This window comes from Nyctereutes procyonoides, unplaced genomic scaffold (assembly GCF_905146905.1).
Source record: "Nyctereutes procyonoides isolate TBG_1078 unplaced genomic scaffold, NYPRO_anot_genome, whole genome shotgun sequence".
NCBI classification, from domain to species: Eukaryota; Metazoa; Chordata; class Mammalia; order Carnivora; family Canidae; genus Nyctereutes; species Nyctereutes procyonoides.
Genome location: NW_026575139.1, coordinates 1,965,738 through 1,990,017, shown reverse-complemented (window position 1 = coordinate 1,990,017; position 24,280 = coordinate 1,965,738). Strand labels below are relative to the sequence as shown.

The 24,280-nt window shown below is 40.6% G+C and overlaps 1 protein-coding gene across 2 annotated transcripts in view; it reads left to right on the top strand.

Moving 5' to 3' along the window:
- Window positions 1-24,280, top strand: part of RCOR1 (REST corepressor 1) — a 128,690-nt gene that overhangs the window by 21,378 nt on the left and 83,032 nt on the right. The window lies entirely within an intron of this gene.

Genomic DNA, 24,280 nt, shown 5'->3' with positions numbered 1-24,280 from the left:
GAAACAGGCTCCACATGGGGAGCCCCACGTGGGACTCGATCCCGGGGGGCTGAAGGTGGCACCAAACTGCTGAGCCACCCGGGCTGCCCTAGAAGGTTGATTTTTGATTAAAATTATTTTTGTCAGGAATAAGTCATAGGAGCTATTTTTTAAGAAAATATTTTTAAATTTTTATTAAAATTAAATTTTTATTTATTCATGAGAGACACACAGAGAGAGAGAGAGGCAGAGACAAAGGCAGAGGGAGAAGCCAACTCCATGCAGGGAGCCTGACGTGGGACTTGATTCCGGGTCTCCTGGATCAGGACCCCTGGGCTGAAGGCGGCACTAAACCACTGAACTGCCCGGGCTGCCCCATAGGAGCTATTTTGACCATCATATTTAAAATGGGAACTTCCACTGCACTCTTGCTCTACTCATTTTGCTCTACTATTTATTTTCATAGCACCTTCTAACATGCTGTAAATATACATATTTGTTTAAATATCTGTTCTAAAATACAAACTCCGTAAAGGCATGGGTCTTTGTTTTGTAATACCCTTGTTTTATATCTAGATTCTTGTATCCCCAGAGTTTATTTATTTATTTTTGAAGATTTTTATTTATTCGAGAGAGAGAGAGAGAGAGAGAGAGAGAGAGAGAGAGAGAGAGAGGCAGAGACACAGGCAGAGAGAAAAGCAGGCTCCATGCAGGGAGCCCGACGTGGGACTGGATTCTGGGTCTCCAGGATCACGCCATGGGCTTGGCCTGAAGGTGGTGCTAAATTGCAGAGCTGCCCAATCCCCAGCGTTTAGAACATGATTTAGCACATATTTGATACAAAATAAAATCTCTTGAATAAGTGAATGAAATACAAGGGCACAGAACTGGTAACCTGCCCTATCCTTTACTACTCTCCACAGAAAAGTAACATTTTCTTTTGTTAGATTTTTTTGCTTAACAACATTATTAAAAGTAATGTAAAATCATCTGGAATTTGGGCAGTTAGAAATTCCAGGGATGGATTTTGGAGGGGTGCTGTGTCACCAGCTCTACTTCATCTGCTGAGAATAAGCCTCTTTTTGGTAGCTACCAGAGATTGATTGGCTCTTTACAATCCTAACCCATATCTAGCAGCTGTTTTCAGCAGAAATGAAGAACAGTGCTTTGAGTGAGACTGCCCTCTTCCAGCCAGACGTCAGGAGGAAGCTCAGGAACTTTGATGTTCCTGGCAAAATCCTCACACACACCCTCACTTCTCTTAGCACACCTTGTTTCTCCATCACTCTCTGCCTTGAGAACATCAGTATTAATCTCATTTTTTTTTAAGTGATTGGTTACCCAGAAGGCCAGAATTATTGGGTCATCTTCCCATTATGTCCCATTATGTGCACTCTAATCTCCAAGGCTTTATCTACGTTGTTTTTCCTGATCCCATCTCCACCTCTGACCTTTTGAAGTCTTTGCATTGAGCCTTCTGAAAGTCAGGGTGCTTCAGCAGAATCTCCAAATCCTCAATATCTTTGATGAATTTCCCTTACATTCTTGTTCTAACAGAAAATTGACTGTCCACTGATGGCACTTTTTCCTTCTAGCACTCCCAAATAGTACTTGTATTTCTGGGCCTGGAAGTGGGATGTCCTCCATGTTCTTTATTTCCAGTTCTGTATTATTCTTCTCCTTTCCCAGAAACTGAATATGATGTCATCAGATTATACCACTTAACTACTGCCTTTTGCTGTAATCTGCCTTTCCATGGACTGCTGAAGGAGTGAACTTCTGTCATTATGGAGCGGCCCTCTTTCTCTAGTATTGCTCCTTAATGCCTACTTTGTGTAATATCGGCCCAGCTGTGCCAGCTCCTTTTTTGTTAATGTGTGCATACTGTCTTTTTTCATCTTTGTGCTTTCATCCTTCCTTTATTCTGATCATTTAGGTATGTCTAAACAGATTTTTATTCAAATCATAAAAGCAAATCTTTGCTTTAACCTAAGGCATTTAGTTCCATTTATAGTTTCACGTAAGCATTTACTGATATATTTGTGTTTATATCTACTGACTCAGAGCTTTCTGTTTGACCCACTTGTTCTGTGTTTCTTTTTTCCTTTGCCCTTTTGCATTGTTTTAGTGTTTATTATTCTACTCTCTCTCCTTAGCTTGGTAGTTACATGCTCTTTCTAAAAATACTAATCTCTTAATAGTTATCCTTGAGGTTAGAGGTTTGTTTTTTTGTTTTTGCTTTTTTTAAGTTTTTTCCAATTTTAAAAATTATGGTGTAATAGACCTAAAATTTGTTATATTTAACCATTTTTAAGTGCACAGTTTGGAAGTATTAAATACATTCATAATGGCCTATACAGTCATACTTATCTCCCATCTCCAGAACTCTTTCCAGCTTATAAAACTGAAACTCTTTTCCCATTAAACAGTAACTCTGCATGTACCCCTCCTCCCAGCCCCTGTCAACCACCATTCTATTTTTTGTCTCTATGATTTTTGACTACTTTGAGTAGCTTTTATAAGTGGAATCATACAGAATTTGTTTTTGTGATTGGTTTATTTCACTTGGCATAATGCCCTTAAGATTCATCCATGTTGGGGATCCCTGGGTGGCGCAGCGGTTTGGCGCCTGCCTTTGGCCCAGGGCGCGATCCTGGAAACCCGGGATCGAATCCCACGTCGGGCTCCCGGTGCATGGAGCCTGCTTCTCCCTCTGCCTGTGTCTCTGCCTCTCTCTCTCTCCCTGTGTGACTATCATAAATAAATAAAAATTAAAAAAAAAAAAAAGATTCATCCATGTTGTAGCCTGTGTCAGAATTTCCTTCCTTTTTAAGACTGTTTGAAGGACAGTTTTTCAGGATATAGGTTTCTTGATTGATAGTTTTTTCTTTTTAGCACTTTGAGTATATTGGTCCACTGTCTTCTGGCCTCTGAAGTTTCTGGTGAGAAATTTGATTAACTTATTGAGGATCCTTTATATGTGTTGAGTCATTTCTCTCACTGCTTTCAAGATTCTGCCTTTGTCCTTGACTTTGGAAAGTGATTATAATGTGCCATGGTGTAGGTCTCTGATTCATCTTACTTGGGGTTTGTTGAGTTTCTTAGATTTTGTATTCATGTCTTTCATCAAATTTGGGAGGCTTTTAAGTCATTATTTCTTCAAATATTCTCTCTGTCCCTCTCTCTCTTCTGGGATGCCCACAATCCATATGTTGGGTGTTCAGTGGTATCCCACAGGTCCCTTAGACTCTCTGTTGCCTTTCTTCAGTCTTTTCTTTCTGTTCCTCAGACTTGACAATTTCCATTTTCCTGTCTTCAGGTTCACTGATTCATTCTTTTGCTTGCTCATATCTCTCTCTTTGAGTTCTTGTAGTAAATTATTCATTTAAGTTATTGTACTTTTCAGCTCCAGAATTTTTTTGATTTCTTTTTAGATTATCTGTCTCTCTCAAAGAAGATTTTATTTATTTATTTGAGAGGGAACAGGAGGAGAAGCACAGGAGAAGCAGACTCCTCACTTAGCTGGGAGCCCAATGTGGAGCTCAATCCCAGGAGCCTGGAGTCATGGCCTGAGCCAAAGGCAGAGACTTCACCGACTGAGCCACCCAGGTGCCCCGGGTTTTCTATCTCTTAATTGATTTTTCCATTTTATTTACACATTGTCCTCTTGACTTTCTCCACATGTTCCTTAAGTTCTTTGAGCATCATTAATACCATTGTTTTAAGGTCTTTGTTTAGTTGGCCTGCCATCATCAGGTCTTTTATTTATTTTTAAAAATTTTATTTATTTATTCATGAGAGACAGACAGAGAGAGAGAGAGAGAGACAGAGACACAGGCAGAGGCAGAATCGAGCTCCATGCAGGGAGCCCGACGTGGGACTCAATCCCGGGTCTCCAGGATCAGGCCCTGGGCTGAAGGTGATGCTAAACCGCTGAACCCTAGGCTGAAGGTGACGCTAAACCCGGGCTGCCCTCATCAGGTCTTTTAAAGAGATAGTTTCTGTTGAAATTTTTTCCCTCTGAATGCACCATACTTTCCTGGGTTTTTTTTTGTATGCCTTATGATTTTGTTGTTGTTGAAAAGTGAATGTGACTCTAATAATGTGGTTAACTCTGGAAATCCGATTTTGCCCCTCCCCCAGGTTTGCTGTTTTTGTTGCTTATTCATTAATTCATCTATCCTTTCTCTCTCCCTCCCTCCCATCCTTTCTTCCCTCTTTTTGTAGACTATCTCTATGCCAAAGATCATCCTGAGGTATAAATTTAAGGCTTTTCTCAGATCTCTTTTGAGACTGTGCCTTTCTCTGGGCATGTGTGGTTGCTTTCTGACTTTCCCTGTATAATACATGCATTCACTTCTTACAAAAAAAAAAAAAAAGCCACCCGGGGGCACCTGGGTGGCTCAGTCAGTAAATCCTCTTCCTTCAGCTCAGGTCATAGTCCTGGGATCCTGTGATTGAGCCCACATTGGGCTACCTGCTCAGCGGGGAGTCTGCTTCCTCTCTCTCTCTCTCTCTCTCTCTCTCTCTCTCTCTCTCTGCCAACCCCTCTCGTGCTCTCTCTGTCTCAAATAAATAAATAATAAAGTCTCAAAAAACAAACAAACCAACCACACAGTGCTAATCTCTACACCCAACATGTGGCTTGGATTTACAACCCTGAGATCGAGAGTTGCATGCTCTCCTGACTGAGCCAGCCAGATGCGCCTCTATGCATTTGCTTTTGTATGGCCTAGTTATTAGTATTTGCCTCCCAAAAGGGGAAATGAGAAAAATGAAGGGTATGTGTATGTGGAAGGGTGCAACCCTGTTAAACTCCCTGAAAGTGACTTCAACTAGAGAATGAGGGGCTTGCTACAGTGAGGGCAGGTGCAGCAACAATGACTTCCTGCCTCTTGTCTGCACCTTTGTTTTCAGGAGCAGCATTTGGTGGTCAGAGCACAGAGTCTCAGTATTTGAAAGATAGAGTCCTTTCTGCACGTCCTGGCTCCTACATGCTGTGTACAGGCTGCTCCAGGAATACGGGAACAGTTGCTTGCCTCATGACTGGGGGCAAGGATGAGAAGTTGGTACTGTGCTAAGAGCTGTGATTGACCAAAATGAACTGCAGTTTACCATGCAAGCCTTTCTCCGGAAGTTGCAAGCCTTCAGTAGACTCCAGAGTTCCAAAATAGTTATATCAGACAGATTCTGCCACTGTGGTTTTCTAGGTAGGAAGACAGATTAGTGGTGCTTCCTACTCTACCATCTTCCCAGAATCCTCTCCCCTAGAGATTATCTTTTACATCCTTGATTTATGAATCTAATGTAAACTGGGTGCTTTTACTTTTTTTTTCTTTTTCTTTTAAGAAGACCATGCCTCGTAGGTGCCTAATGCTTGGCTTGAACTCTGTGACCCTGAGATCAAAACTGAGCTGAGATCAGGAGTCGGATAACTTACTGAGTCCAGGTGCCATTCTTTTGCCTTCTTGAAGTGCAAGGACCATAGAATGCTTAACTGTACTTAACCCTTTATGCTTCCTTTGTGCCTTAGTTTTATATTTTAAGTCTTATATGTATTAATTCCCATAAGAAACTATTATCATACACAGTTATTTCATTTGGATTTATTCACAGATTTACCCATTTTGTGCTCTTCATTCCTTTGTGCACCTGGTGAGTTTCTATCTGGGTTTATTTTTCTTCTGTTGGAGAATACCCTTTGATATTTCTTTCGGTGTAGGCCTGCTAGTGATGAGTCTGTCTGAAACTTTTTTTTTTTTAATTTTTAAAAAGATTTATTTATTTATTTATGATAGACCTAGAGAAAGAGAGAGAGAGGCAGAGACACAGGAGGAGGGAGAAGCAGGCTCCATGCCAGGAGCCCGACGTGGGACTCGATCCTGAGACCCCAGGATCACGCCCTGGGCCAAAGGCAGGTGCCAAACCACTGAGACACCCAGGGATCCCCCTGAAACTTTTTATTTCAAGTTTACTCTTGTAGGTTATTTTTATTGTTTATAGAATTCTAGGTTACACTTTTTTTTCCAACACTTTAGAAGCTTGTCATTGTATTTTGGTTTCCTGTCCTTTTTAGTAGCAGGTTAACTGTCCCTATCATTGTAACCGGTGTTTTTTCCAGGCTGTTTTGTTCTCTTTTTGTTTCTTGCAGCTATTTTAGGGTGATGTTCCTAGGTATGAAGTTTTTCTTTCGTTTCTTAAAGTTTAGTCTGCTTAGGATTCTTAGGGCTTCTTGAACCTGTGGCTTGTTATCTTTTGTTACTTTTAGATAGTTTCGCAGTCACTCTTCAATCACTGCTTCTATTCTAGTCTCTTTCTCCTTTCTTTCTGGAATTTCACTTTCATGCATGTTCTGTGTCTCTGTGTTTTCCAAATTGTTTTATCTTGTGCTTCCTTTAATATACATATTTTTAAATATTTTTATTTGAGAGGGAGTGCGTGCATGCACACATGAGTTGGGGGGGGGAGGCAAAGGGAGAGGGAGAAGCAGACTCCCCTCCAAGCATGGAACCCAGTGGGGGCTTGATCCCAAGATCTGCTGAAGGCAGACACTTCAGCTGAGCCACCCAGGCACTCCAACTTCAGTTTTATTCTTAACTTCTGGGGTATACACTGGCTGTTGTTCTTTCTCCCTCTCCCCAGAGGCAGTACCTGAAGTCAGAGACCATTACCCTAATGCTAAGAGTCTGTCAGATGCATATTCAGTTTCTCAGCCTCTGGAATTGGCAAATGATCTCTGGGGGGGGAAGTGATCCCTATAGCTATACTTCCCTTCCTAAGCCTCAGTCTCTGCTGTGTTCCAGCCCAGTCTTGTTAGGTCTCTGATTTCTTCAAGTAGATGTTGTTAATATTTTGTTCAGCTTCTCTGATTGTCCTCAGTGGGAGGGGTCTAAGTTACAAAGTTTATTACTGGGACAGAAGTAGCTTCTGCTTTTCTGTCATACGTTATATACAGTACAGTGTTAGTCTTTTGTGATTTCAGTATCCCTGGAAATAATTCATCCTAGAGCTGCTGTGAAAGGTTGGACAACTCTTGAACAACTGTGACCCTGATCCTTCAAATACTTTGGCTTCCTAGTTCCTTGACCTCTCCCAGGTATCCTGTTCTCTACCCTATCTTGGCTACCAATTCCCTTAAATTACTATTATCTGAAAAAACTCTGACGCTTCATTTTCAAACTTTGCTCTCTGACCACCTCTTCCAGACTTCATAGCTTACCCTTCCACTATTCCAGTTCCTGCCATCTTCAGCCCCATTGTGAATTTCAGTTTATCATTCTTGCCACATTTCCTCTGGTCACTGTCATGTCTTTATTCACCTTAAATTTCATAGTCATTACAATATGTCCTCTACTCATTTCTCTTGTTTTCCTCTCCTTTCATCTATAATCTTGGCTATGCCGCAGTCTGTGTCTTAGCCTGGATTCCCTGGAAAAGAGGGCATGAGTATATGTGCTGATGCTTTGTTTGCAGTTAGAGTGAGGAGGGAGAAAAGGTGAGGCATAGGAGAAAGAACAATTACCAAGCCATCACAACTTCACAAGAACAATGGACCATGCTGGGAATCTCTAGGGAGTGAGTCATGGCACCTCTCAGAGCACTCACAGAGGATGGGGATGGGAGGTATGTGGAGAGTACAGCTGAGAAATTTGTTGACCCTTTCCCATTTCCTGTCTCTTAATGGTTAGAGTTGCCCCATAGGATCTTAACTATTCTCCTCTTTCAGGCTGGTTTCTTGGTCTCTCCAGGCAAGTCCTGGAGAAGCAGCTGAATTTGGGTATTGGAGCTGCTGTGGCTTCGGTCAAGTGCACATGGTGAAGGCTACCAAAGTTCAGCATTTACTCCTGGGGGAGCTGGAGATGGCTGGTGATATTAGGAGAGAAGATAGTGAGCTGAGGCTTTATGATTGTCCAAAGCTTGCAAGTTTTTGCTAGGCCTGGTGGGGCTGCTCCAGCTGGGAAGTAGAGCCAACAGGCAAGGCAGAGTGGATTTGAGGGAGGGTGTGTGAACTGTGTTAAGGCTTGTTTAATCCAGCCTTTTGCTTATTTTTTTGCTTGTAGCCATGCAGCTGAATATGAAGAAACCATACTGATTAATCTCACTTAAAATCATGACCACCAAAATCACATAGGTCCATTATGGGTTATATTCTGTTTTCCTACTCTAGTTACTCTTGTAGGTAGTATCTGAATATCTCACTTGGAATCTGCCATCTTTGCCTCCTCATTTTTCCTTTATTTAAGTGGGACACAAGTGGAAGAGAGTGCAGAAGAACTTGCACAAGCTCCCATTGCTGTATGTGCCATCTTCCTACACCTGTATCTCATCCTCTGCATGTGTGTTAGACCCCGTCACCTTTGATAGTGCTCCAGTGATTCGTCTTCTGTTTGCACCAGAAACGTTTCTTCTCTGTTGTATCATTCTCAACAGTTTATAAACAGGCTGTTGTGTATCTCTCTTGTTTAAAAAAGTTTTTCTTGGGACCCCTGGGTGGCTCAGCAGTTGTCTGCCTTTGGCTCAGGGTGTGATCCTGGTTGGGGGATCGAGTCCTACATCAGGCTTCCTGAGAGGAGCCTGGTTCTCCCTCTGTCTATGTTTCTGCCTTTCTCTCTTTCACGAATAAATAAAATATTAAAAAAAGTTTTTCTTGATAATTGTCTATATTGTTTTCTATTCTTTTCTCATATTTTTCTCTTGAACACATTTCTTTCAGGCTGTTGTTCCCAGTGCACCTCCAGAATTGCTCATAATATCACTAGTTACCTCCATGTTCAAAATCTAAGGGTAAACTTGCAGTCCTCACCTTATTTACCCTGAAACCCAAGTAGATCACTCCCCTTTGAAACCTGATCAGTTAGGGTTCTCCAGAGAAACAGAAGCAATAGGATGTATATGTTAAGGAGATTTGTTTTAAGGAATTGGCTCATATGACTGGGGAGGCTGAGAAGTTCCAAGATCTGTCAGTCAGTAAGCTAGAGACACAGGAGAGATTCTGAGTCCAAAGACCTGAGAGAGAACTAGTGTCTCAGCTCAAGCAATGAGAAGGAAGAAGTTCCCTCTTACTCAGCCTTTTTTGTTAAATTCAGACTTTTAATTGATTGGATGAGAGCCACCCACATCATGGAGGCCTATCTGCTTTACTCAGTTTACCAAATCACATGCTAATCTCGTCCAAAAATACTCTCACGAATGTACCCAGAATAATGTTTGACTAACATCTGAGCACCCTGCAGTCTGGTCAAATTGACATATGAAAGTGACCATCACAAAACCCTCAAGACATCTCCCTCAAGACATCGAGAACAAGATGTCTGTTTATTCTGTAGATCTAGTCCCCTGTCACCCCTGACCTTAGCTCTGGCTATTCCTTTCTTTTCTCCACTGTAGTTACAAGTGCCTACGTGCTCGCTCTTTCTTTTCTTTTCTTTTTCTTTTCTTTTCTTTTCTTTCTTTTCTTTTCTTTTCTTTCTTTCTTTTTTTTTCTACGTGCTCTTTCTTGACCATTGCCAGATGTGTTCCTGCCTTAAGGTCTCTGCACTCATTTTTCTTCTGCCTCTAGTGCTTTTTCCTTCTCTACCTCTCTCCTTATCCTTAATCCATATATCTTATGGTCTTCTTTCTTTCCTTCTGCATTAAAATGTCACACTGTCACTGAGGCTTTTCTGGTCAATCCATCTAAAAATTTCAGCTGCATCGCTGGTGTTTCCTGTTCCCCTTCCTTGGTTTTTCTCATTCACTCTTATCATTATCCACATACTTCCCTGTTTATCTTATTTCTTTCCTGACACCTCCAACCAGAAGGTAAACTCTGTGAGGTAGGGGCCCAGTTTCTAGATTAGCACCTGGTGTAAGTGTTTCTCAGTAACAACTTTCTATTTCTCTAAAAACATGGACAGCAACTCTTTCCAGTAAGTTTACAAAATAGTTTTTTAGCCTGAGTTGTCAGCAGTGAGTACCTTTATTGCCTCATCGATGCTTTTTACATATGTCTTTTATAGATATACCTTTTATAGCCTGTGGATGAGTTGTTGTAATTCTGAAGGAACCTTGCCATCCTTCTCAATTCCTTTCTTTCTAGCTGTGTGTGCATAAGAACCAGCGCTGTGCTGGAGTGGAGAGCTTTACAAATAAGATCTTATTTAATTCTTGAAACAATCCTACAGCACAAGTGGTATCATACCCATTGTGCAGACAATGAAACAGATTTAAAAAGCTTAAACAACTTGCCTGGGGTCTCTCCACTGGTAAGTGGGAAAAATCTAACTTGATCTAGATCTGTATTCTTAACTGTCACATTGCATTAGATGCCACCTCCTACATAGATCTTTTGTGTCCTGCAGGTACTTAGGAATGTTGGGAAGGCTATTTAACCCCTTTCAGCTGTAATAGTGTTAAATATCCAAAGTATCTGCTCAGTGTATGTACTTGGCACAAAGCTACCATTCAAAGTTAGGAATCCTCTCTTAGATCAGTGCAAAAATAACTCATCCTCAAGCCTTTCTCAGCTTTACCTTCCAAGGCTAGGGAAGCTGATTTTCCTAGGCTCAGTCCTCATATTAGTTTTCTGGATCTGAGGTACACAACCTTGTCTAGAATATTAGAAATGTAGTGGTGACTGTCATCATGAAGAATCTTGCCCTTTCTGACTCAAGTTAAAAATCAGCTCATCTCCTCTGGGGTATTCCTCGAGGAATTACAGGAGTCCCCTTCTCATAGGAAAGTATCACAAACCACTTAGATCTCATGATTTGAAATAACTATTATTTCTTTTTTTTTGTAAAGATTTTATTTATTTATTCATAGAGACACACACAGAGAGGCAGAGACACAGGCAGAGGGAGAAGCAGGCTCCACGCAGGGAGCCCGACGTGGGATTCGATCCCGGGTTTCCAGGACCACACCCTGGGCTGCTGGCGGCACCAAAGTGTTGCACCACCGGGGCTGCCCAAAATAACTATTATTTCATGATTCTTGCTTAGTTGGGTAGTAGTTCTGCTGGGCTTACTTGAATGTCTCATTTGGTTGCTTTGTGGGGTTAGTGTCATTGGGTGGCTTCACTGAGATTCTCGGACAGCTGGACCTATTTTGGTTTCCATGTAGTCTCAGGGCCTGTCCTTTTCTAGTGGGAGAAGTCTCTAGTGGGATAGTCAGATTTCTTACCTAGTGACTCAGGGCTCCCAAAAGCAGACATTTCAAGAAGTAGGAAGCAGAAATTGCTAGTCCTTTGGAGGTGTAGGCTCAGAACTGGCACATTATCACTTCTGCCACACTTCTTGGTTAACATGAGTCATGGCCCAGCTTGGATTTGTTGTGAGAGTTGACTACCCAGGGTGTGGGAGTAGGTTTACTGGGAGTAGATTACCCCAAACTACTTTTGAGAGTGAACAAGGATCTATTAAAAATTATGCCAGGCTGGGGGCACCTGGGTGGCTTAGTCGGTTATGCATCTGCCTTCGGCTGGGGTCTTGATCCCAAGTCCTGGGATCAAGACCTGCATTGGGCTCCTTGCTCACTGGGGAGTCTGCCCTCTGCCTGCTGCTTCCCCTGCTTGTGCATTCTCTCTCTGTCAAATAAATACAAACTTAAAAAGAAAATTATGTCAGGTTGACAGATGTAAACTGGAACTTCCAGGACTAACCTGGACATTTGGTCATCATAGTCATACTTGTGCCCTGGAGGAAGCAAGAGATATGTATTACCCTGAATCTTTCCATGTGATCTTCCTAGTGTGAAAACCAGGACTGTTGAGTATGCTGCTCGTGTTTTAAATTAAACATGACTTCTAAACACAACCCAACAACTTTGGGTGCTAAATGACTACAGAAGGAATTATTTACTCTAATAATGGAGGAGGAAACTTGCTTTGAGCTTACTGAGATCATTCTGGATGTCAATCTTCAGCAGGTGGCTTTCCTGAGGTATTTTTCGAGATTAATTTTGACCATGTGCCTTTTTCACCTTCTGTAACTTGGAATCTTCTAAGATCTAGCTGGATTCTGCAGCTAATCAGATGGTCTCAGAAGTCTCTTCTAGATCTAAAATTCTGTTCTATCTTATAGAAAGTTGTTACAAGTACCCAAACTACAATTAGAGAACTGTGATGAAGGGTGTCATAGTTTGGATGTCATCTGGGGCCAGGTGGGGATCCAGAAAACTTTATGCAGTAAAGTTGCTTTATTCTTTTTTTTTTTTTATTTTAAATTTTTATTTTATTTTATTTTATTTATTTATGATAGGCACACAGTGAGAGAGAGAGAGGCAGAGACATAGGCAGAGGGAGAAGCAGGCTCCATGCACCGGGAGCCCGACGTGGGATTCGATCCCGGGTCTCCAGGATCGCGCCCTGGGCCAAAGGCAGGCGCCAAACCGCTGCGCCACCCAGGGATCCCAAGTTGCTTTATTCTATACTGTGAAGAAAAGTTAGTTTGCAATCCAAAGTGGAATTTTTTCTCAAAGGTTGGCTGTAAAAGATAATTCTAAAATTAATTAAAAATTTCTATACAATAGATGCTAGATTTCTGAGGCCTGCCTTTAAGATCCCCCCCCTTTTTAAGATTTATTTATTTATTTATGATAGACATAGGGGGGGGGCAAGGACACAGAGGAGGGAGAAGCAGGCTCCATGCCGGGAGCCCGACGCGGGACTTGATCCCGGGACTCCAGGATCGCGCCCTGGGCCAAAGGCAGGCGCTAAACTGCTGAGCCACCCAGGAATCCCCTAAGATCCCATTTTGAAGTGATGTGCTTCCACAGTGTGTCAAGCATGTGCTCCCACACATGATTGTGCTTCAGGAATGTCACACAAGGGTCCATTTTGTCTTTCCTTAAGCTTTTCATTCACAGAGGGTGGTGGGGGGGGGAAGGGTATAATTTCTATGGAATGCTTACTTGATGCAGTTCTGTGTCTTGCCCTGGTTGAGGGAGGGGAGAAGGGTTAGTGAAAATTCTTGACTTGATTGCAATAGTCTTATTAATCCTGACTACAGTATAAGAAACAAGAGAGAACAAACATCTCTAAATCAGGTTTCTGCAGATTTGAATAGTTGTGGGATCTCTTTTTGGCTGAACAAGTCACTAATGTGGCTATAGTCACATGGCTTTCTGTCATCTTGGAGCCGGGCGTGCCCACTGATTTTAGGTAATATATACCGAATAAATATTCTATATATTCATGATGTCCTTTCCCCACAGCATGTCTTATATTACATTTTTTAATGATGACAGCAGCTCTAACAGTGGTGACATTTGTAAGAAGGAAGCCTAACTTCATATATTGCTGTTGGTCTGCTTCTAGGGTAGGGGAGGAAGGTGGGTTGGTAAATCAGAATGACAAACTTTCCTTTGCAATTGTTTAACAAGCTCATTTATTTTGAGATTCAGGGAAAATGTTTATATTTAAGATGACTTTGGCACAGGTAATGTTTATTTAAAAACTATTAAATAGGAGAAACTATTAAACCATTTATAGAGCATCTTTTGTATGTACTCAGTTTTAGCTGTCTTGTGAAGAACATACCATTTTGTACATGAGAGAATGAAGATTGACTTGCCCAGGGTTGTATGTAATATAGCTGGTAACTGTCAAAGCTTGGATTTGATCTCAGATTTGTTGGGCTTTAAAATTCTTGTGCTTCCAGCCCCCCCCCGCCCCCTGCCCCATTTTGGTAGTTTATACAAAGGTCCTTCTCAACTACCCTATCTGTACTTTATCTTCCATTGAATACACAGATCCAGCCTCCCTGGAAAAACTATTAAATCTGGCTGTATTGCCTTTATATTTTTCATATCCTGTTTCTAACATTGAATATACTAGGTTTTTACTCTGGGACCTATGAACCCTTGGAAGTTGTGTGCAAAATGTATATGTGCATTTTTTGGGGAAAACATCAGGATCCATAGATCTCATAAAATTATCAATGGTTTCTGACTCAAAAAAAAAACCAGCCTCTAGAGCTTCTGCTTTATGCCATTAATATTTTCCAATGCTATTAGTAAAGCATAAAGTGCTTTAGAATAGGGCCTGACAAGAAGTAAATTCACTATTAGTATTGTTATTAACATTAATAGTTTTCTATGTGCATGGTCTTCAAACTTTAAAAATTTTTTTAATAATTGGATAATAGTCTGTGGAATAGAATATTGCTAGACCTACCAGCTCCTTATTGTTGTCAGTATTTGTGTTCAAAATTTATTTTTCTTAGGAGGATGGTCAAAATGGGTGAAAGGAGTGGGTGGTACAGGCTCCAGTTACGGAATGGATAAGTCATGGGGAATGAAAGGTACAGCACTAGGAATATAGTCTGTGGTATTGTAATAGTGTTGTATGCTGACAGGTAGTAGCTACGCTTATGGTGAGCACAGCATGACACATATAGTTGTAGAATCACTGTGTTGTACGTCTGAAACTAATGTAACGTGTGTCAACTATCCTTTGGTTAGAAAAAAAAAACCTTCCTTTTTACTAGATCATTTTTAAAAGGTTGTGTTTTTTTTCCATTTTATAAGCAACTTGAGTTGAATCTTCATGTATTTATAACAGTTCCCTATATTTTGGATTATTTATGTATATTCCCCAAAGTGAAATTACTGGGTCAAAATGTATGGATATTTTGAAGATTTTAGACATTGCCAGATTGCTTTCCAGAAGGTGCATACTGATATATACCAGCAGTATATTGCACTCTGCATTGCTATATAATCTAGCTTGTAGTAAACAGATAGATAAGTTTAATAAATAGAAGATTGCCTTATTTAATAAGTATTCTCCAGTTTCCAGACAGGTGGAACATTTTCTGTGTATTCTTGTGAATTGTCTGTCTTTTTCCCATTAAATAGGGTTTTTAATAGTTTTATTAGTTTGAGATACACTTAGTCATCTGTTACAACTATGTTATTCTGAGAATGCTTGCCTTTTTTAAAAAAAGTAATTTCTAAGTTCAATGTGGGGCTTAAATTCATGACCCCAAGATCCAAAAGTTGCATATTTTACTAAGCCAGGCACCGCAGTGCTTGTCTTTTTAATACTTACAAAAGGTTTTTAAAGTCAAATCTATGGTTCATTTTACATGTGTTTCTAAGTCTTCCCTATTTCTCCTAGTTTTTCTCATGCCAGCCTTATTAGATTTTTCTTGATGTATGTTTCTAAAATCTCATAATATAAAAAATAATGGAAATAATATGTTAGAATGGTGTATACACACAGAAATGAGCTAAAGGTAGCTATATTTCTTCATAATGAGTATGTAGTGTTTGTATGGATTTAATCATAATTTGATCCTATTGATGGACATCTTGTTTCTAATATTTTCTGTTAGAACTTATTCTCTATGATCGTCTTTCTCTTATAATCTCTCAGGTTAACTTCTCTGTAGATTCCTAGAAGTAGAATAGTTGGATCAAAATTTAGAGATCAACTACCAAATTGCCTTCTGCAGAGGCTGCTTTTTTTTTTTTTTAAGATTTTATTTATTTATTCATGAGAGACAGAGAGAGAGATGCAGAGACACAGGCAGAGGGAGAAGCAGGATCCATGCAGGGAGCCTGACGTGGGACTCGATCCCAGGTCCCCAGGACCAGGCCCTGGGCTGAAGTCAGCGCTAAACCGCTGAGCCACCTGGACTGCCCAGATGCTGGTTTTCATTGACTGCAGATTTTATTTACTATATTTAAATATATTTATTTATTTTTAAGATTTTATTTGAAGAGAGAGAGGGAGAAGCAGGCTCTCTGCTGAGCCAGGAGCCCAATATGGGGCTCTATCCCAGGACCCTGCGATCATGACCTGAGCCAAAGGCAGATGCTTAACCAAATGAGTCACTCTGCCCCTCACTGCAGATTTTATTTTTATTTATTTATTTATTTTTTTAAATTTTTATTTATTTATGATAGTCACAGAGAGAGAGAGAGAGGCAGAGACACAGGTAGAGGGAGAAGCAGGCTCCATGCACCGGGAGCCCGATGTGGGATTCGATCCCAGGTCTCCAGGATCGTGCCCTGGGCCAAAGGCAGGCGCCAAACGGCTGCGCCACCCAGGGATCCCCTCACTGCAGATTTTAAAAGTGTCCTTAGTCAAAGAGTAGTTGTCAGTGCTTTTAACTAGTGAACTCTATATATTTATGGACCTTTTTTGTCTTCTTATGTACTGCCTGTTTATGATCTTTGCCCATTTCACATTTTTACTGATTTATAGGAACTCTTTGTATATTAAAGGTACTAGGTCTTTGATAGAAGTTTTGTAAATGTTTTTTTCAGGATGTATGGATAGTTTGTAGAAAAGTTTTAAGTTTTATGTTGTCAGATTTATCATTTATGAATTCCAGGATTGTTAATCTCTAGTTTTTGTCAAACTGCTAGGAGAAAGATGGTTAAAAAAACTTATATGCCTTTTTTTGTGCTATTAGAAGTTTTACAATTTAGGAAAAAAGTATTTGAACAAAGGAAGAGTGCCTTTAAATTGCTCTGTGGGAGCATTCCCTTATTTTCTCTAGTTGCAGAGTGTTTAAATTTAGTTTTTTATGGTTTTACAGTGTCTAAATACTGGAAATAAATATCCATCCTAGTTGTCTTACAAAACAATATAAGTTATAAAATAATTGCCTTCTCCACAATTTGGATCATGTACTTCTTTTAGTTCTAATGTTAGTACTTTAAAAATGTTGTTTCAGGGGGATCCCTGGGTGTCTCAGCGGTTTCGTGCCTGCCTTTGGCCCAGGGCGCGATCCTGGAGTCCCGGGATCGAGTCCCGTGTTGGGCTCCCGGCATGGAGCCTGCTTCTCCCTCTGCATGTGTCTCTGCCTCTCTCTCTCTCTCTCTCTCTCTCTCTCTCTATGTCTATCATAAATAAATAAAAATAAATTAAAAAAATTGTTTCAGAAAACCAATAAGAACATTTAACTTTCCCCAGATTTCAGGTTTAAAATGTAGAATGGATTTCTACCTCATGTTCAAGCCAGTATGTTAAATTTGCTACATCAAAAAGAGCTATGTACCAGTCCTAGAAATAGCATACAAACAAATAGCCCCAAGTCATTATCAGCTGATGCAGAGGTTGTTGCTGAAGCCTTATTTACAGCTGTGTTCAGGAATACTGGGTGGGAGCAAGTTTAAGGAGGGAGTCTCCAAGTGGAAGGCTGTTTGGGACTTGTAGGAAGAGGAGAGGTGGGGGGTTTTGCTTTTTGTTTGTTTGTTTTTAAAGATTTTATTTATTCATGAGACACACACACAGAGAGAGAGAGAGAGAAAGGCAGAGACACAGGCAGAGGGAGAAGCCGGCTCCATGCAGGTAGCCTGATGCAGGACTCTATCCTGGGACTCCAGGATTATGCCTTGGGCTGAAGGCAGGCGCTAAACTACTGAGCCACCCAGGGATCCCCCTGTTTTTGTTTTTTAAAGTAATCTCTCCACCCAGCATGGGGCTCCAACTCATGACCCTAAGATCAAGAGTCACATGCTCCCTGGAAAGGTGGATTTTAATGGGAAGGGTGCTAGATGTTATTCCTACCTTTAGAGTATTGTTTTCTGTCCACGTTTTAAATACAATTCTCTTGGGATTCTTTTCTTGATTTGTACAGCTGCCACCTTACTGTTCATGACTGTATCCATGGGAACACAAGTAGGATGACATGAGTTTATAACTTGTTGCTAAGCAGATCTAGCTTGAACGTATTAAAATTTTCTCATTAAAAGGTGTTTGGATGTTTTACTTTCTGTGGGGGAAGGTAACCAAACAGGGTAGTTTGGAATTACAGCTGTGAAATTGTATAAACCCTTTTAGTAGAAAGGACTGGTTCTGCTTTTAATTAATTTAATGTTTGGAAGGGGAGAGTTAGTTGAAATAACTCATTGTGTTCTGTAAGCTTGGCCTCTTAAGCTTAAACGGTTAGCATTCAGATGTGTATGGACTGCATGTGAACACCTGATCATCTACCCTAGTGTACACATAACATTCCAGAATAATGACAAATATTTTAGGTAGTCCTTCTGACTCCAGAAGACTTGGGAGTCTAAACATGGAGCCTCATGGAGATTTAGATACTGGTCCTTTATTTTGGTTGACATTTTAATTATTATTATTATTTTTAGATTTTATTTATTTGACACCGAGTGTGAGAGCACACAAGCAGGGGGAGCCAGAGAGGGAGAAGCAGTGATCCTGGGATCCAGCTCCCTGCTCTGTGGGGAGCCTGCTTCTCCCTCTCCCCTGCTTGTGCTCTCTCATGTGTGCATTCTCTCACCCACTCTCTCTCAAATACATAAATAAAATCTTTAAAAAAAAATTTAGGAGGTGGGACGCCTGGGTGGCTCAGCAGTTGAGTATCTGCCTGCAGCTCAGGGCATGATCCCGGGGTTCAGGATCGAGTCCCACATCGGGCTCCTGGCAGGGAGCCTGCTTCTCCCTCTGCCTATGTGTCTGCCTCTTTCTCTGTGTCTATCATGAATTAGTAAATAAAATCTTTAAAAAAAATTTAGTAGGTAGTGTCATTGGTATAAAAACACTAAATTTCAAAAAAATATGCAGTAAAACACAATTGGTCTCTTTCCTATGGTTTCCAAGTCATCCAGTTCCCCAGAGGCTACCATGCTTATTACTTCATTATCTGATTATAATTTAAAGAATTATTTGAGTAGTTATTTATTTTTATTTTTTATTTTTTAAAAGATTTTATTTATTTATTCATGAGAGATAGAGAAAGAGACACACAGAGAGAGGTAGAGACACAGGCAGAGGGAGAAGCAGGCTCCGTGCAGGGAGCCTGATATGGGACTTGATCCCGGGACTCCAGGACCACGCCCTGGGCTGAAGACAGGTGCTGAACTCCTGAGCCACTCAGGGATCCCCCTGAATAGTTATTTAACAATAATAGGCAATATTTATGCATTTCTATGTACCATCTACTGTGAATAGTACGTTACAGGTCAATTATAGGAAGTAGTCAATTTTAACTCAGTTAAACTCAATTAACTCAATTTTACTGATAAGGAAGGATACCAAGGCTTAGAGGAGTTAAATCACTTGCACAGGATTTATTTTTATTTTCATTTTAAAAAATACTTTATTTATTTATTCATGAGAGACACGGGGAGAGAGAGAGAGGCAGAGACATAGGCAGAGGGAGAAGCAGGCTCCATGCAGGAAGCCCGATGTCGTACTCGATTCCAAGACTGTAGGATCATACCCTGAGCCAAAGGCAGATGCTCAACTGCTGAGCCACCCAGGCGTCCCAGCTTACACAGGATTTAGTATTTCTTGGTCAGTAGATTGTATGCTCCAAGAAAGGAGAGTCCGTACTTTATTTCTGCTTTTATTCCCTATATATGGCATAGTTCTTATGGGTTTGGGTAGTGTGTCAAGTATAATATGAAGGCTGGTTTTACAGAGATGGTTGTTATCTTCATTTATTAGCTTAGAACTTGTATAGCTGTGACTCAAATTTCTTTGTAGAGAAGTCACATTGAGTATTGGAGCAGCATTGAATCTGCATATTTATCAAAGGAACCTTATATATTTTTGGGTTTCACATTGGGAACATTTGCAAGATTCTCTCATAATTTGAGAAGGATCAGTGTTAGTTGGAGATGAGGGTGGTTAATATTGGGACTGAGATCATTGTGACTCTCTATTCCTTTTGGATGTGTTTTATTTACCCTTTTCCCTCCACTCCTGCTCCAGCTGTATCTGGATTGGTCCTATCTCTTCATTTTCTTGATCTAAGTGAAGAAATAAGTAGGAATTGAAGGGATCAAATAGAAGGAACAAACTCTATTATTAAACGTTAGTATTAACAAGTGTCTGTGATCTTGGGAAATTTACATTTAGTATTATTTGTATGTAGTGCCTCCAGTTTCTTACCTCTAAATAATAGAACATACAAATTTACAGCTTAATATGATTATTAATATTATTTGGCAAGAGGAAAATGAGGTATAATTCAGTTCCATAGATAATTGTTGAAGTTTTTTCTTCAGTTATGAAGTGGATCTCACAGGGTTGATATTAAAGATTGGGATAATCTTTATAAAAGTCTTGGGATGATCATTTAATGGTAATACTACTAAACTTTCTGGGCACTTAGTATGTGCTAGCATAGTGTGGGGAGAAAAGAATCCTGAGACATCATAGGAAGGATTGGAATAGGGGAGAATGGAGTCAGGAATGCCATTTTAAACATTTTATAGCATCCTGAACTAGAGAGTGAAGGCTCAAAGCATTAGAACAGATTTGAGAGGATGTGAACAAACCATACTGGGCTGAAAATAAAAAAAATAAAAAAAAAAACATACTGGGCTGGCAAAAAGGAAGAGAGGTAAAAAGCTTGAGTTTTGATGCTTTGAGTAATGGAATACTATAAACAGTAGAGCAGTCTGGATATGTCACTAATGTTTTGGAAACTGGAAAAAAAAAAGGTTAATGTAGAGTAATTACCTTGGCAGAACGGAGAAAGCTGAAACCAGAAGGAGAGGTAGTGATGCCGGTGAGAAGTAAACAGATTGCTGCTGCAGAGCCTCAGGAGGGCCTGGGAAGAAGTACCAGGTGCCTCCCCAGGCCTCGGTGTGCTGTGGAGGGCTGACCAAACATCTGTGTGAAGTTCTTAAGTCCCTAGATTGTGGCTTTACTCTAGCAGCCCAGCAACTGCCCCTTTCCTATCCCAGCAGAGGACAGATTTACCCTTGGAGTTTGAACTGGAGGGACACCAGATTTAAAGTGGGAAGGATGGAGGGAACTGGACATGGCAGTGTGGGAAGATGCATAGATTAAGTGAAAGCTTGCATGTTGACTGGTGGGAACCCCAGAACATCCCCTAAATTCTTGGAGCTTGGTTTATACCTTGTAGGCAGCAAATTAGAAGATTCTTCTTTGGGAGAAATGTGGCCCTGATGTAAATATCAACAGTCTTGACAGTTGTCATCCTTTATTCAAGTTACTGTTGCTTTAAAATGACAATAATAATTTCTCACAGTTTCTGGTAGTCAGGATTTTGGAAGGGCTCAGCTGGACAGTTCTGACTTAGGTTTCTTTTCAGGTTGTGGTCGCATGGTGGCTGAAACAGAATAGGCTGGCCACACATCTTTTTTCATTTTCAGGGGAAGGCAGTGTAGATTCCCTCTCTTGATATATGTTGAATCAAAGTCAGATTGTAGGGGCTCCTGGCTGGGTCAGTCAGTAGAACATTTGACTTTTTCCCCCCCGGTAGTTTTATGGTTTAATTAACACAAATATGTGTACATAAACTGTATGTCTATTCTTTTTTTTTTTCGCGGTGCAGCCTGGTGTTGGGATTGGTGACTCTCAACGGTTAGCTGGGCTGCTCTTTCCACGGTTGCTTTGCAGTTCCTGGAGGAGACTTGTGAGCAGTCTGCACAGTAAAATTTGTTGCACATCAGCAGCACTTCAGGCTCCTTGTTGTGAACTAGGAGCTTCCAGAAGCCACTGGGCATCATGGGCTTTGTTTTCTTTTTGCTCCCGTGATGAGTGTTGGGCATCGAGATCTGGACCTTGAATCTTCTGTGCACTCTATTGTCAGTGCCTGTGGGTTTCCACCAGTTGCATTTAATTTTGACATATTGGCCTGACTGGTTGCCGGATGAATTTCTTGGTCCTTTTTTATAACAATATTGGGCTTCACCAGAGGTCTGAGGGCAGCTATGATGCCGAGTAAGAGATGGCTGCCACCTCCACAGGCAGGACCAAGGAATCTGACTCTTGATCTCGACTCCGTGAGTTTGAGCCCCACACTGGGTGTAGAAATTACTTTTAAAAAAAGGTCAGATTGTAAGGAGACCTTGTAGGACGATGTTGTGGCCATCTTTGGAAAATAGGATTTACCACAGTTTACCCTTTGGTTGTAAAATGTTCTATGTGCAAATTATATTTCCCCCCAGTTCCCCCTAGTCTCATCCCATTATGGCATGCATTAGCTCTAAGTTCAGGGTCTAATAATGTAAATCAGGCCCAGTTGTGTCCGGATGAGGCTCAGGTATAGTTCTAGATCCCAGCACATGTGAACTCAAGAGACAAATATTCTGCTAGTCCTTCCAACCTAAAATGGCAGGCCTGGCTTAGGGTAATGGCTTCGAGACACATGTGTTCAGAGAAGGGGAAAACAGGCACAACAGTCTCTGGTTCATAGCTTTTCTGAAATCCAGCCAGGCACAACTTGCAGTTCCTTGATAAGGACTCAGTTTTGTTGCCTCGGAATGATTTCCCCAAGGCTCTTGGCTCTACTTTGAAAGTTTTGTTTGCCTTCTGAGTTATCCTTTTCCATAAGCAGTGGCTGATTGATTTGTTTGTTCGTTCATTCATTCATTCATTCATTCATTCATTCATGAGACACAGAGAGAGGCAGAGACACAGGCAGAGGGAGAAGCAGGCTCCCTGCGGGAGCCCCATGTGGGACTCGACCCTGGAACTCCAGGATCATACCCTGAGCCAAAGGCAGGCACTCAACCGCTGAACTACCCAGGCATCCAATTAGTGGCTGTTTTTATTTTATTTTTTAAAAGTGTGTTAAAATACAGATAACATGAAATTTACCATCTTAACCATTCTTAAATGTGCAGTTCAGGGGTATTAAATACATTTATATTGTTGTGCAACCATCATCACCATCCACCTCCAGACCCAGACCCCTTTTCATTTCTTAAAACTGAAACTGTACCCATTAAATACTAACTTCCCATTTCCCCTCCCCCAACTCCTGGCACTTACCATTCTGCTTTCTGTCTCTGTAATGCTGAGTACTCTAAGTACCTTGTATAAGTGGAATCCTACAGTTATTTGTGTTTTTGTGACTGCTTATTTGACTTAGCACAATGCCCTCAAAGTTCATCCATGTTGTAGCCTGAAATTCATGTCAGGATTTCCTTCCCTTTTAAGGCTGAATAATAATACTCCATTGTGTGGATATATGTACTACATTTTGCTTATCTGTTCTTCATAGATAGATATTTAGGTTCCTTCCATGTCTTAGCTATTGTGGATAATCTTCTATGTACATACAAATATCTCTTTGAGAATATAAATGTCTCTTTAAGACTCTGCTTTTAGTTCTTTTGGGAACATACCCAGAAGTGGAATTGCTTGATCATATGGTAATTTTTTTATGGTAATTCTATTTTAAGTTTTTGAAGAACTGCATGTTGTTTTCCACAGTGTCATACCATTTTACATTCCAACCAGTAGGGCACAAGGGTTCCACATTCTACACATCCTTGCCAATGCTAACATAGTATTATTACTATTTTTTTTTGTACTAGGTTTTCTAATGGGTGTGAGATGATCAATCTCATTGTAGTTTTGTTTTACATTTCCATAATGATTAATGATACCAAGTATCTTTTCATGTGCTTCTTGACCATTTGTGAATCTTGTTTGGAGAAACATCCATTTTATTAGAAAAAAGCCACATTTACAAATCTTGTGATAAGTTCTTTGCTTGTACTCCTTTGTGAGTCGGCTATGGGGCAACCACCCATAATGGTCTGTGAAACTCTATTTTTAATGAAGAAGATCTTTAGAGGTAACATCTGAGATCCTTGAAAGGCCCAATTGACAGACACCTTCTTGGATTTTTTTGAGGTTTTAAAATTTTTTTAATTAAAAAAATTTTTTTTAAAGATTTTATTTATTCATGAGATACACACACACACAGAGGCAGAGACAGAAGCAGAGAGAGAAGGAGGCTCCATGCAGGGAGCCCGACATGGGACTGGATCCTGGATCTCCAGGATCACACCTTGGGCCAAAGACAGGTGCTCAACCGCTGAGCCACCTAGGGATCCCCTGATTTTTTTGAGCTTTTAAAAAGGTTTTTCTTTGTTTTTAAAAAAAATTATTTATTTATTTATTTGAGAGCAAGAAAGGAGGGAGCACAAGCCTGCCAGGAAAGAGGGAGGAGGGGCAGGCCCCCCCTCCTCACTGAGTAGGGAGCCTGATGACTCTGGAATCATGACCTGATTTAGAGGCAGACACTTACTGACTGAGCCACCTTGCACCTCTAAAAAAGTTTTTCAAACATAACCTGGATTTGATATTTCCTCCCATAGCCATTTCTTCTTCTGAGAATTTGCCTTCAGGGAGGCTGGGAATGAGAAATAGTTTTATTTTTGAGTCCAGCAAATCCTGATGCTTTTATTTTTAACAGTTTATTTTCCCCAGCTCATCTCTCTCCTCTCATTTGTCTTAGGCAGTATGAAGTAGTTGGGTGGCACTTTCAGTTTTCTCCCTGGAACCTCAGGTAGATCACTGAGTTTATTAGGTGCGTTTCTTGTCTTCCACCACTACATAACAAGGGTACTTTCTTCT